The 13904-nt window shown below is 53.9% G+C and overlaps 1 protein-coding gene across 1 annotated transcript in view; it reads left to right on the top strand.

Moving 5' to 3' along the window:
* TEX264 (testis expressed 264, ER-phagy receptor) overlaps positions 1 to 13904 on the top strand; it is a 39013-nt gene that overhangs the window by 16490 nt on the left and 8619 nt on the right. The window lies entirely within an intron of this gene.

Genomic DNA, 13904 nt, shown 5'->3' with positions numbered 1-13904 from the left:
TTAATTCAAGGATGAGATTGATCTGCCTCTCTGCAATTATTTTAGCTGAGTCCTAATGAGTTTTGTCTGGACAGGTTCTTCCCCATAGCCCTTTGAGCCAGACCTTGCCAGCTGTGCCAGGCTTAAGAAATAGCAAAATGAACCCGATCAAATGCGAAACAGCTTCACAGAAATATTGCTCTTTTCCAACAAATGCTGTTGGCCCAGTTTCCATGGCTGTGAAGCTCCCACTTTGAAACCTGTGGAGCAGGAAGATAATACACTTGAAAGCAGTGGCATTTTTACCTCCAGAAAAGGGACCATTGTGCTATGACTAACTTGCACTTTTTCAATTCTAGTTAGATATAAAACGGTAGGAAAGGCCCCGCTTTGGGGAGGGCAGGAGAGTGAAAACATTTCTCTTCTGCAGCGAGTCAAAATATGGATGGATAAGTTGTGAGGTTGGGTGGTGATCAGATCACAGGGATGAAAGAACAAAATCAGTTCTTCTTCCTCCTCCTGCCTAGAGCATGTGTGCCATAGGCAAGGCACAGCTTTGGGGCTGCACTGGTGGCTGGGGCACCAGTGAGGTGGCTGAGCCCAGCTGTTTGCTCTGAAGCAAAGGGCCACACTGGAAGTCCCTCAGGGTCTCTTTGTTTGACAGGGAGATATACACACACACAACTCTGCCAGCTCTGCCTGCCTGCAGCAGCTGCTGCCCTGGGGATGCTGTCTGAATTGATGCTGCTGGCCCTGGGCAGAGTCAGCAGGCTGAGGTGTCCAGAGTGGCCACTCCTCATGACAGTGATAGGTGTGGTGTTCTGTGGAGCTGCTCACGTCTTGGGGAGGCTTCATGGGCTCAGGATGTGCTTTTCCTCTCTCTGTGCTGTTGCCTCATGGCTGTCACTCTGCCCAGACCCACAGGGACTCACAGCCCTTGGGGAGGGGATGCAGGGTGTGCAGAGGTGCAATGGTTCAGTGCAGACCTGCACACAGCCAGTATATCCTGTCCTGCTTTGAGGAGCAAACACCCACTGTCTGTTTATTGTCAGGACAACTTGGATTGTCCCAATAGGCTGCCAAATCCTGGCCCTCTGAACTCTTCTGGATTTGCCAGGACTGGTTCATCTTCATGGTATCCAGCTACCTCAGCTGTTGAGGGCTCCAGAGCAGCTTGCAGACTGGTCTGTGAGCTCCTTGAAAGAGAAAGGTTGAGCTAATTTATTGGCTTGCAGGCTTTTGGAGAGTGCCTGTGAGCCCTCAGCTCTAGGACTTCTTTTGTGTCTTTTCCAGCATGTGGCAGCTTATTTCAGCCTGTGCTTCAGCCACACCAGGGAAAATCAGAAGCTGTAATAGAAATGTTGGCAGTTTCTAACTCCACCACTCATGCCTGGGGCTGGAAGGGATTACTCCAGCTCAGAACTGCCCTGAGGCAGCTGAGAGAGGTCTGCAGCAGGGCAGGATGTCCAAGCTTCCCAAGCTGCTTCCCCTGCTCCATCCCAAGCGAGCAACAAGTCACGGCAGTTCTCTTCACCTCCGTGGCCATTGTGCTGGGTGGGTCACCTGGCACCTCTCCAATTGCATGGGAACAAGGAAAGGTATTTGTTCCCCTGCTGTCAGACCACAGTGGGCAGAGGGACCAGTCTCCCTGGGGAGCACAAGCCAGTGCTTGTCCTCTGTCACCCTTGAGCCAATTTCTCTCAGGATCTGGTGCAGTGCCTGGAGCTGATAAGAGATGGAAGGTGCCTGTTACCCTCAAGAGTGGGTCAGCACCTGATGGTGCCTTTAGTCCAACCCATTTCTTTGTCCCCAGCCCGCCCAACGTTCACCTTTCTTGGGTTCCTCAGTGCTGAGATGAGGGTGAGGAGGCAGAGGCTCACGCCTGGCTTGAGCAGATGCATTTCTGCTGGGTTTGTCAGAGACAAGCTCTCCCTTAGGTAGGATGCCTCTGCCCTGCCACCTCTGCTAGGCTGGGTGTATAATCCAAAAAAGGATGTGCTTCCGGTATGGAGGAGAGGAGCAAACCTTCCTAAGAGGGGAGATGATGATGGGAAGTCACCTCTCCTAGGTACCAGAGAGAAACAGTACTGATTTGGTGCAAAGGCTCAATACAGCTCTGGGGACAGAGTCAGCCTCCTCTGGCACTGGGATGGCAAAAGAGAGATGCTGGGGCCATGAAATGGAGTTACTGGTGAAGCTTGGAGTATGCTTGTCTTCCAGGCCACTGACATCTGCTTTTTGCACATGTATGTTTTGCATGGCTGCCTCCTCCTAAAGCTCAGCAAGGCTCTGCTGATCTGAGGCTGAGCTCCAAATTAAATGACACCAAACAGCATGGCTTTACATTTCAAAGGCTCAGAGCAGAAGGATGCCTGGGACTTGCTGTCACTATGGAGTAATTGGAATGATTTTTTTTTTATTTTGGCGGCTTGTACAATGACCACCGGGTGCTTGCTCCACAGACAGATGGTTTTACCTGCATCTTCTGCTAATGTGAGGAATTATAACAACCCTGCAGGGATGAAGAGGGGTGACAGAGCTGAGTACAGTGGAGACAGAAAGTTAGTAGCTGCTCTGCTGCTGCCAGCTGCTCTGCTACTGGCTCTGGCTGCTGATCACAGTGGTAATTTGTGGATGGGCACATTTGCATCACACAACCCCTGGAAATTTCTGCTTCTGTTCCCCCATTCCACACACCACCAACCAGAAAATCTCCTAGTGCATTTAAGTTGCTACTGTGTCTCTTTCCCTTATCTTCACAGGGAGGACTCAGCAAAGATGCTGCTTGAAGGTCAAAGATGGAGCTCTAAGGCAGCTGGGAGAGTGGTTGGTGTGGGAGCCCCAGTCCCAGCATGGCACTGGGGGCTGTTGCCTTTCAAATGAAACCTGAAGGGCTGTCCTGGCCCTGGGGATGAAGAGAATGGCTGATCACAGAGTGGCCCTATCTGCAGCTGCCTGTTGGCATCGTGCATTTTTTGACAGGCTCTGTTCCCACTCTGTAAGGCTGTAATATAGCAACACTCTGGGAAGGCTGCAGGGAGGGGACAATGGCCTCATTCCCGTTGTGGACACCTGCATTTTTTCCCTGCTATTGGATGGCCAGTTACTGTCATTAACTCAGGGGTTTATTTCTGCCTGGAGCTGATGGCAGGTCCTTGACATGCAGGAAGGGAGATATCTATCATCTGCTGGGGCCAGCTGCTCTGCTCTTCACGCTGTGCAGATTCACAGCTTGGGGTAAGGTCCTCCCAGTGATTCAGTAACCAGCCCGTGAGTTGGCAAAAGCTTATCAAGAGGTCAGTGTGGAGAAAGACTTGCTCGGTACTTCTCAGCTGAGCAGTACAGGAATGAGCAAAGCAGAATGGCTGCTGTGGCTGCAGGAGCTGCCAGATGTTGTGGGCTCACAGTGGAGAAACACAGCCATCAGCTCCTCTCTGTTCTTGCATCTTCCTCCTCCTCTCTCACGTGCATCTCTAGGTGCCAAGTTCACTTGTCCCACCCAGGTCCTGCCACCCCAAGAAGTCACTGCCTTCATCTCCCAGCAGTTCCCCTTCAAAGCTGTGTCTCCTGGTGGGAGCTACTTTGGGACCCACAGCATTGGCTCAGCTATGGTTTCTGCTGTTCCCTGGGGCACAGGACCAGTGTCCTGGGACAGAGCTGCAGCAGGCAGAGCACACTTCCAGCCCATGGCAGCTGCGGCTGCTTGGGGAAGGGCAGAATGGGACAGAGCTGTAGATAATGCTTCCCCAAAGTCCTCCCCATCCTCCAGGTACCCAGTTTGAGGAGGGGCATCAGCACTGGGAAGAGGAGGGATGTCCTCCAGGTCTCAGGGCATGAATGAGGATCTGGGGAGGCTCTGGTGGCTGCAGGTTTGTCTGCTGTGCTGCTGTCAGTGATGTTACACAGGGCTGTGTGTGGTTTGGGGTACCTGGCAGGGCAGAGCAGTGGTACAGATGCTGAGTTGCCTCCCCAGGAGGGAAAGATCTGGAAAGCTGCGTGGTGTGATGCATCTCCAAAGCTTTACCAGCTCATGGAGCACATCTGGGAACAAATGGGATCCTTGTGGAAGGGCAGAGTCAGGCTGGGCTCTGTCCTTGCCTAACTGCTCTGATTTCTCCTACTGATTGATCTGCACAGTCAAACTCACGATCCTGTGCTGGCAGAGGAGCAGTTGCCAGACTGCAAAGGTCGCTGAAAGCAGCTGCTCCCCTCCCCTGCTGCCTGTGCTGCCGGCAGAAGAGCCCGGCTTCGGAGGCGCTCAGCTGGTGTCCCTGCTGGCACCGCCAGCCGCTGCTCCCGCACGCCAGCGGCTGCTCTGCTCCCCAGACCGAGGTAATGAGCCCCCTGGGACCTGGGCCGCATCCCTGGAGGGCCGGGGAGGAGGAGGAGGAGGTGAAAGCTGCAGAGAACAGGCAGCCTCACCTCGCCTGGCCAGCAGCAGGGCCGATGGAGAAGTGCCCAGCACGTGTGGCCGCTGAGGTGGCGTGTCCGGGCTCGGGGACACCTGGAGCTGTCCCTGGTGGGTCTGCCCGGTGCCCCCGGTTCTCCTCCCTTACGTGCCCTGCTTGCCCCGCGCTGCAGGCAGCGTGCCCGGCTGTGCCGCTCGCTCCGTGCCCGGCTGTGCCGATCCATCCGTGCTGCCATGGGATGTGCTGGCATTTCCTCGGGCAGTCGCTGCCGCGGGGGCTGCGGGCTCTGGGGGCTTCATTAGCCGAGCTCACCGCGGGGAATTGTCAGCACAGGAGCCCGCCAGAGTCACTGTCTCTTTGTCCTTTGCCGGGTTTTTCGGTGCAAGCTCTTGGATGTGGGGGTTTGAAGGTGGCTTTGTTGAAAGCCTGCAGGGAAATGCCTCTTGTTCATTTATAAGCATTCAGGAAGGAATTTGTCTCGAGCCCTGGCTTGCATTTAAAACATAGAGATATCTGTCCCTGGGGCAAGGGAAGGAGGAGCAGTGAACCAAAGGTAACCAGTGGCCCATGAGTGTCTGCCCTACAGAGAGCCTGGTTGGGACCCCTGTCATCCCAGACAAGCCTGTGAGTGCAGGGTTTCCCTGAGCCAGAGCTCAGACAATCTTGCTGCACTGTTAGCTGCACTTAACTGACAGCTTTGAAGATCCTTCTGTCCTGGAAACTTGTTTTCTGACATCAGATTTGCCAACGTGTTGTACTTCAGATGCGCTTAGGGATGTCGTGATCAGCTTGCCTATTCCTCCTCAGCAAACCAGGCTGAAACCCACTTGATCTCTTCCTCTGGATCTCCCTTGCCTTCCAAATGAGGCCAATGAGCCTGACAGCAAGTCCCCGTGGGTGGGCAGGGAGGACTATTTTGTCTGGGAATCAGGTGGTTGCATCGTGGCTTTGCCCTGGGCTGCTGGTGGCTTTATCTGTGCAAGTTCAGCAAGGTTAAGTTCTTCAGCTTCCCTTTTTGGCTTTCTCAGCTGTGAAGGGATGGTGTGAGGCTGAGCTTAGCTCATCGTGAAATATATTCCATGAAGCCTGGGAGCTGGGGGCGTTGCAGAAAGACAAGGTTGTTCAAGGAGGTAGGAAGGGACAGGGAGGGTATTTATTGCACTTGTCCATTTTCCTCCTGGGGCCATTGATGTGACACCTGAGTTCATCCTGGTGATTGAGGCTGTGGAAGAACAACTAGAGATGCCTGCAATCCAAAGAGTGAGAGGAAAGGGTTGAGATTTGGACGGGGCAGCTCAGACCTTGTCTCAGGAGACTGAGAGCCCCCATGTGCTGTGGGCACCAGGCTCTGCTGCTCCTGCTCCATGGCTGTTGCTTTGGCTTTGCTGCAAGAGGGTTTCAGACAGGACTCGTTGTGGGTAAGGACTTGTCTGAGAAGGCTGCAAACCACAAGCCTCCAGCTTGTCTGGACATTCTTGTTGCAGAAGGGCAAGTACTCAAGTGAATGAAGGCCCAGGAGAGAAAGCCATCAAGGTGGGTTGGGAGTGTCCACCTGGATGAGGAGCTCTCCAAGCTAATCCGTGGAAGAAGGTCTGTCACCACAAGAGTCTCATGGCAGGACAGAGCAGGTCACTCTAGTTAGGACTTACTCTCCCTGTGAGCAACATGACAGACACAAGACTTGGAGAGGCTCTTTTAACCTGTGTGGTGTCCCATGCAGGGTGGGAGGCTGCAGTGCAGTGGGCTGCCTGGCTGAGGCAGAACAACAGGGGATGATCTTGGATGATGATCCCTTTCCTGAAAGGCCCTGCCTTGACAGGAGACAGAGAAATTGCCACAGCTGCTGCTCCTGGCAGCCTTGCCAAGGCAACAGAGCAGGCAAAGCGATTTAGCATTGCTCCAGTCATCCGTGATGGCAGAGATCATTGCATCAACCCCTTCAGCATTGTGATTAATGCTGAAGAAGCATCCTGTGAGGGCTGGGAGGAGTGTGTTGGTCCCTGGAGATCCGCTCTCTGAAGCAGAGGCAGCCCTCTCCAGCTGTGGTCCTGCTCTCCCACAGTCTCATCCGCCTCCTTTCGTGTGCAGCTGTTGACCCTTGTGCTCCCATAGTGATGGAGTTCCTAGGAATTGGGACAGGAACCCAGGACTGGTTCCTCAGGAGAGGAGAGATTATGTGGATTTACACAGATTCCTTGTTTTGTGATGAAAATCCGGTGTTTGAGCTTTCAGAATGGTTAAAATCAAAGTCCCCTTCAGAGAGCTTGTGTGTGGCTGTGATGGGGAAGGAGGACAAGAAAATGGGAAGTGGTGGTGTCAGGTAGGAGGAAGAGTATGAGAATGTTATGGAGCTCTGGGAAGCTGGTGAGTACCATCTCCCCAGCTGGCATTTTATCCATTGTGGGTACAGGAGCAAGATGGAACTTGGGAAAGTGAAAAGCACTGAGTCTTTGGGAAAACTAATTTTTCTTAATGCAAAAGTTTACTTCTGCAACTCTCTGCTCCAGGACTAATTACTCACAAATAACCGTAACACCAGGGGGGACCCAAGCCCCATGAATTGTGTTAGTTTGCACCATCTGCTCTTTATTCTGCAGGTGACATTCCTGTAGTTGGGGGCAGCACGATCCATCCCTGGAAGCACACAGACTGATGTACCTGAACGTGTCTGGGCTGGCAGTTTTGTCCAAGGCTTGTCCTACCCTCTCTCTGGGGGCTCTGACTGCCTGTGGCTACTTTCTGAGAGGTTTTATCTTGCTGGGACTTGCTACCTGGCTCATCTCTCAAGATGATGGATGCCTCTTTGTGTGCTGCAGGATTTCTCTTGCAGCTCAAGTGGGTGCTGGAAGAGGAAAAGGTCCAGAGTATGTCAGGACCTCTAGCGAGGTAGGGCTGGAGCTTATTCTTTTGCTGGAGGACAGGATGAAATCTCCATCCCAGGGAGGAGAACAGTGTTCATGACTCTCACAGTAGCTGCCAGCATGACCTGGGAGCCTGTGCCTGGTCCCTGCCTGGCCTCTCAGGGTGCTGGGATCTCCACCAACTCCCCCGGGCTCATTCCTTTACCTCTGTTTGTCCGTGCCTGGCAGCTGCCAGTCTGCAGTTGCTGCCCTGGAGGAGCCATGGGAGCAGCTGGGTGGTTTGGCCCTGGGAAGCGCGGGCGGGCAAGGTGTAAATTGCATGGAGGGCTGCCTTCACTGAGGTGAAAATGAAAAACTCTCCCAAGCTATCAAGCCCAGTGTTTCACAGCTCCCACGGTCCAAATGCACTCCCACTCCCTCTCACTGCTGCGGGGAGGATCTCGGGGGCTGGTTTTCTCCTGCCTGTCCTGGAGCCATGGCACTGCCACATCAGCAGGGCGGTGTGTCCTGGTTGGAGGCAGGATGGGGGGCCTGCCGTGGGAAGGGGGAAGTGTGCTGAGGGCAGGCAAGGATGCTGACGGTGTGGGAGGTGCTAATTGCCAGGCTCTGTGTTCTGCTACCTGGAGGATTTGTTATCCTTTGGCGAGACTTTGTTTTCTGCTGCCATAGTGCTGCTGGTGGCACTCGTTTTTCCTGCTGGCTGATGGAAATGGCCTTTTCTTGATTGCAATAATATCACCTTCTGTTTCTGAAACACCTCACAGCCCAGAGGATTTGAAAGTAAAGTGCACGTGCGTGGGAGCAGTCTCACCACCTCTGAAGTGTGAGTTTCTCCAGGCTGGAAGCAGCAGCTGTTCCCAGCCCTTGGCAGCCCGGTGCTGGCGGCTGTGCCGTGTGCTGGAGCTGGCTCCGGGTGCCATCCCCTGAGAGGCAGGGCCTGCCCGGCTCCACCTGCACCCTGCTGGAGCTGCTAGCTGGGATGTCGGGGTTTCCTTGATGTTTGAGGTGTTAGTGGTGTAAGGCATGTCTGCCTGCCTCTCCCTGCAGCAATTTGTCTTCCTTCTGCCCAGCCATGCCTTGGGCCGATGGCTTTTCCCCAGTATCAGGCTGATTTCTGCCCTTCCTTGAACAGCCCTGAGCAGCCAGCTTCATCCCTGTCTCCCATTGCTGGGCTGTGGCCCAGCAGAGAGGACCAGAATCTGGGTTGGGTTTGGAAGGGATATTTAAAGGTGATCCAGTCCAGTCCACCTGCTGTGGGCCAGCAGAGATGTCTTTTACAGGGGAAGTTTGCTTGAAGCCCCATCCAGCCTGGCACTGAATACCTGGCTGTGTCCAGGGATGGGGCATCAACAGCTTCTCTGGACAACCTGTTCAGTGCCTAACATCCTTCAGCACAAGGTATTTTGTGTCTGGTCTAACCTGCTAGCTTTTGCTTTAAAACTGCTGCCTCTTGCCCTGTCACTACAGGCCCTGTTGAAAAATCCACATCTCTTATGAGCACACTTTAGGGCTCCTCAAAGGCTTCTCCTCTCCAGGCTGAACAACCATAACTCTCTCCATAGCAGAGTTGTTCCAGCTCTTGGAGTGTTTCTGTGGTCTCCTCTGCACCTGCCCTGGCATGTCCATGGAGGGGTTCCCAGAGCTGGAGGCAGTATTCCAGGTGGGGTCTTACAAGAGCAGAACTGAGGGGAAACATCCCCCTCAGGCTGCTGTCCATGCAGCCCAGGAGATGCTTGGCCCTGGGAGGAAGGGGTGTCTCTGTTTTTATGCTTTCATCAGCTCACATGGGTGACTTGAAGCAGTGTCTAACCTCAAGCTGCTGTCTGAGCAAAGAGGACTGGAAACAGGGACATTCCCACTCTGGTTCTGGGACAGAGGGATGGCCCAGCAAGGAGGCTGTCTCCTGGCTGCACAGGGAGAACACCAAAGGGTGCTGAGTGCTGTGCAAATGAATTGCAAAGCCTCTCAGGACTACCTAGCACCCGTGTTCTAAGATAAGCAGGGATGACACACCGAGCATGGAGCGTGTGAGGAAGCGAGGAGGATGTGGCACACAGCACACTCCCCCCCCAGTCCTAGCTGGTGGCTCAGTTTCAGCTTTTAATTTTAGCAACTGATTTAGGGCCGTTCAGCTCCACGCAGTTTTGTTGTTCCTTTAAAATCCCTGGGACTGAAGCGTCCGACTCCATCGCTGGGAGATGGAGAGGATGGATGCCTCCAGCTGGAAGGAAGGTGTGGGGGAGTTGTGTTGTCTGGCGTGTGAGGACAGGGCTGGTGGGTCTCCCGGGGGTCTCCCCACACTCTGCCAGGTGCCAGCTGACTTGCTGGCACTGCCCAGAGCAGCCCCAGTGCTGGCAGCACAGGCAAGGGGAGGCTTGTGGCAGTGAGGCTGTGGTGGTGCCCGGGATGCTGGTGAGCCCCCCAACAGGCAGCACTCCCCAGCAATGGTCACAACTCCCTGTGTGTTTGCACCCTCCATCCATTCCTTCTTCAGGTGTGGCAGCATAATAAACAGAAGGGACTGAGCCCAGCTGCCTGTGGAAAAGCTCCTCATGTGGTTGGTGTTGCTCCAGTGTCACAGCAGTTCCATGTGCCCTTCTGCTTCCCTGCAATGGCAGCAGCACATCCTGCCACAATTACAGCAAGGGTGAGCAGCAGTTCCAGGCACACTGTGCCAAAATGATGTTTAGATAATCCTTGAGAACAACCCACAGCTTCTCCTTGAGTCTGGCCCTCCTGGCCTTGTGTCCATTGGCCCCTCTGGGAAGTTGCTGGCACTGTGCAGAGAGCACTCTTAGGCTGGACTCTGCACTGTTGGCTTTCCCAGTGGCTCTGGCCAGGTGGCTTGGGGCTGCCTGGTTCCCTAAGGAAGAAGAAGGTTTTTATCTGCTAGTTGCTTGCTCCCCATGTTTTTTCCAGTCCTGGCTGGGGTTTAACGGGCACGTTTTTCATGTGTTGCAGGCAGAAGGTGCTGTGGCAGGGTTGGGTGACAGGCACAAGCAATGGCTGTGTTCCCATGGCACACAGGTGGCTGGAGCCTGAAGTGGACATCACTGCAGTGGAGCCAGGAGCTGCTGGGCAGCACAAACAGCTCAGCCTCCAGCTCTGCTCCAGCAGGAAGCTTAGTGGTGGCATGAAAAACCTCTCCTCAACTGCCCTTACAGCATCAGTCCTGAAACAGGGACTCAGTGGGCTGGTGTGACTTAACCATCACCTTGTAGGTCATTCCAGGAGGTCACAGGAAGGAGTCAAGAGTGACAGGGAGCTTGTGGGGTGAAGTGGGGTGAGGACAGCAGCTGCCTCCCCACTGCCTTCCTGGCAACACGAGAAGTGTTCTGGGTTCAGCTGGAGCCTGATTGCCAGCATGCCCGTGCATGGCAAGGATCCAGAGAGCATCCACAAGGCTTGTTTGTGGTCTCCTAACAGGATGAATGCTTGCAGCACTGGGAGATGAAGCAAATCCAGTTGGTGACATTTGAATTTCTGAGCAGTTGAGCCTGGCAGAGTGACAAAGACAGTCCCCACAGTGCCCCAGCTCATCTTCTGTTTCCCAGCAGGTGCTGAGGGCTGTGGTGTGACATGAGCACCCTGCCACCTCCTTCTGCTTAGCACAATTCTGCTGGGATTTTAATGACTGCAGGTCATGTCTCAGACACCTTGTCCTGTCCTCTGTCGCCCTGGGACTGCTCTTGTGCTCACCCAGGAAAGCGAGGGCATCTTCCTCCTGGGAGGCTGTGCCCAAGCCATATCATGAGCACACATTGTGACCTTATGGACAAGTAGGGGCAGGAAGATTTGTGCTGATGAATAGCTGGCACCTCATGCTGCTGGGGAAGGTGTCCCGAAATGCTGGTCATTGCATAATCCTGTCCTTTGTGATGTGTGAGGGTAGGGGATGCTCCATTCCTAGCGGGATGAGAGTGACCTGGAGGAAATCCCGCAGTCAGTACGTGGTGGGAGGTGATATGGAACCCGAGGTTAAAGATTGGGCGAGGTGCTGTTCCATCTGGGAAAGAGGAGTGCAAGAGTCTTCCCTTACGTAACGCCTTGCTCCCGAGAAGGTGGTGAGAAGCACCCCACCACGTTCCTCAGATGGGCTGAGAAGGAGTTGGTTTCATGGGAAGCATGGGTCTGACGTGGCAGGAGTGTGCTGGAGCTGCTCTTCTGTCAGAGCTGAACTTGTGGACTCTGCATGCATTTGTGTGTGTAGATGGGCTGTATGGATTATGTGCAATGATTCCCCTGTTTCAGGTGCCATGGGAGGGTCCTGGATAGAAATCAGCCCTGAATGCTGCCCTGCTGCCTCTGTCTTTGCTGGCCATAGGAAGGGAGAGCTCCTGGCAGAGGCTGAGGAGGGAGGTGGCACTGCACGACCTTGCAAAGGGACAAGTCTTCTTCCCTGCCCCACTTACTGGCCCTGTTGTCACAGCCAGCAGCCTGGCACTGACAGTGTCCCACTGTTCAGCTCTCGCTGAGCTCCTCCAGCCGTGTGAGACTGCATTGGATTTGACTGGAGGGCTCTGCCTTGCAAACTCCACCTTCCCCTTGCTGCTCCATCTGTTGGCTTGGTGGCACAGCCAGCCAGGGGCTCCCTTCTCAGTGGCAGTGCAATGCTGCCTGTTGAGCCTTTCTGTTGTTTTGCCATGTTGTTGAGCCTTTGCTAATTCGCTCTCTTCCCACACCTTTGCCTCTGCTCTCCAGTCTCTCTGGGTTGTTCCTTTTCACTGCAGTGTTTCTCTCCATGGGGATAATCCCAAACTCACTGTGTCACCAGCCTCTTTTGCACTTTGCTGCACTATTCTTGCCTGGCCTCTGCCTGCTTCCTAATCTCCTTTGGTATGATCACAAGGCTGATCTCCCACTCCCTTTAGATGATCCCCTCATCCATTTCCAGTGTCATGGCTCCCCACCTCATTGCCTCTGCCCATTTCTCAAGTCTTTATGCAGCCTCATCCAGGCTGGACAGGACAGCATTCCCAGCTGCAACATCCCTGCTCCTTCCTGGGAACATTGTCCTCTCCTGAGCCCACCTGCCAGTGCTGAGCTCTGCAGCAGCCCTGCCAGAGGCTGGGTTTCTCTGGGAAGAGGCATAGAAGCAGAGGCCAGCTCACTAGCCTGGCTTCCAGCTTAATTTGTACAGACATAAACTAGCACCCCATTTCATTTTGGGAAAAACCCTGGATGAACTGGGAAGAAATCAAGTATTGTAGCTGTCCCTAATGAGGCAGGCATGGGTATTGACAGTGAGTGTCCAGCCACTTTGGTGTGGTCCCACCATGGTCCCCAGCCATGGGCTTTGGGCTGGACACCTGGGCTCTTCTGGCTTCAGGGACACAGAGCTGCTCCTGGCAGGGTGGAACATCCTTGTCTCTCTTACAGGATAATCTTGAGTGTGAAACAGCATTTGGCTCAAGAGCCAGTCCTGCTCTTCATGCAGGTGTACATTTTTATTCCTTAAAAAGCCAAGATTCCCACATTTTGTATGGGCAGAGGGGGTGTTTGTGTTTTGTGTGTGCCACTTCTATGCCTGTGTAATTAGAAGTTGTAGCAGCCTAGAGTAGATTGTATGGAGAGGGTATGTCCCAGATCCACTCTTTTGGAACCTTAGGAGGGGCTTTGGAAAGTCTGCTTGGGATGTCTTGAAGGCCAGACTGGAGCCCTGAGGATTTGGACTGGTTGGAGACCTCATATGAAGTTAATGAAGGTCTCTTTGCTCTAAGATCCTTTGAGCTGTCCTTATGTGCATGAAGTGATGGAGGGCCAGCTGGATTTGTCCAAAAAACTCTGCAAATCCTGGAGATACCTGTCTCTGGTGTGTGTTGCAGTAACCTAAAATAAGGAGCTGAGCTGGAGGTTGGTGGATGGGCTTGTGGTTGGTAGGGCAAGGGGCAGAGCGGCGGGGAGGGCTCCTGTCTGCGTTGTTGCTGAAAAAGCAGGAGTGATAGGAGCCGCCTCTGCTCTGCTGCTAAAAACAACCCAGCTTGTTTTTATTTAATGCAGTTTTGAGCTGCAGGCCCCAGTGTTTCACCTGCCTGCAAGTGGGAACTCCAAACCCTGAGTGCCTTGGAAGCCCGCCTGCGTCCCTGTGTGTCCCTGCAGCACTGGGATGGGAAATGTGGTTCCTCCTCGGCTGGAGGAGGGACTGCTGAAATTCAGGCTGGAAGGCATTGGGATGGGACAGGTGAAGCTTCTGTTGGGGTCATGTTTGTGCCACTGAGGTGTTTCTGGGTAAACTGGGCCTCTGCATTGCCAGATCCTGCAGGGTTTCCCAGGAAAATGGATCCAAAAACTGCTCCCGTGGGATTTCTGCCTGTATTTCTTGTACAGCATCCTGGCAGCATGGAGGTGGCTCTTCAGGTGGTACAGCTGCCAGCACCAGGAGAGGGTCAGTGTTGGCTCATGTCTGTTGTGGATCCTGCCTGGTGCCAGCATTAGTCTGGGAAATAAATGATTCTTAAATCACACTGGTCCATCCCCAGGGCTGAAGGGAGTCAGGCTCTTGTAAGGTCATGATTGATGTGTCCATAGAGCTCATCATTCTTGGTGTGGGGCCAGCTCTGGCAACAGAGAGCCCCAGAGGGATGTGGACCCTGCTGGAGGATGTGCAAACAAGCCACACCAGCAGGCCATGACAGAGGAGAATAGTTGAGGCAGG

Source organism: Passer domesticus, chromosome 9 (genome assembly GCF_036417665.1).
Source record: "Passer domesticus isolate bPasDom1 chromosome 9, bPasDom1.hap1, whole genome shotgun sequence".
Lineage (NCBI taxonomy): Eukaryota > Metazoa > Chordata > Aves > Passeriformes > Passeridae > Passer > Passer domesticus.
This window is presented reverse-complemented; position numbering and strand designations above follow the sequence as displayed.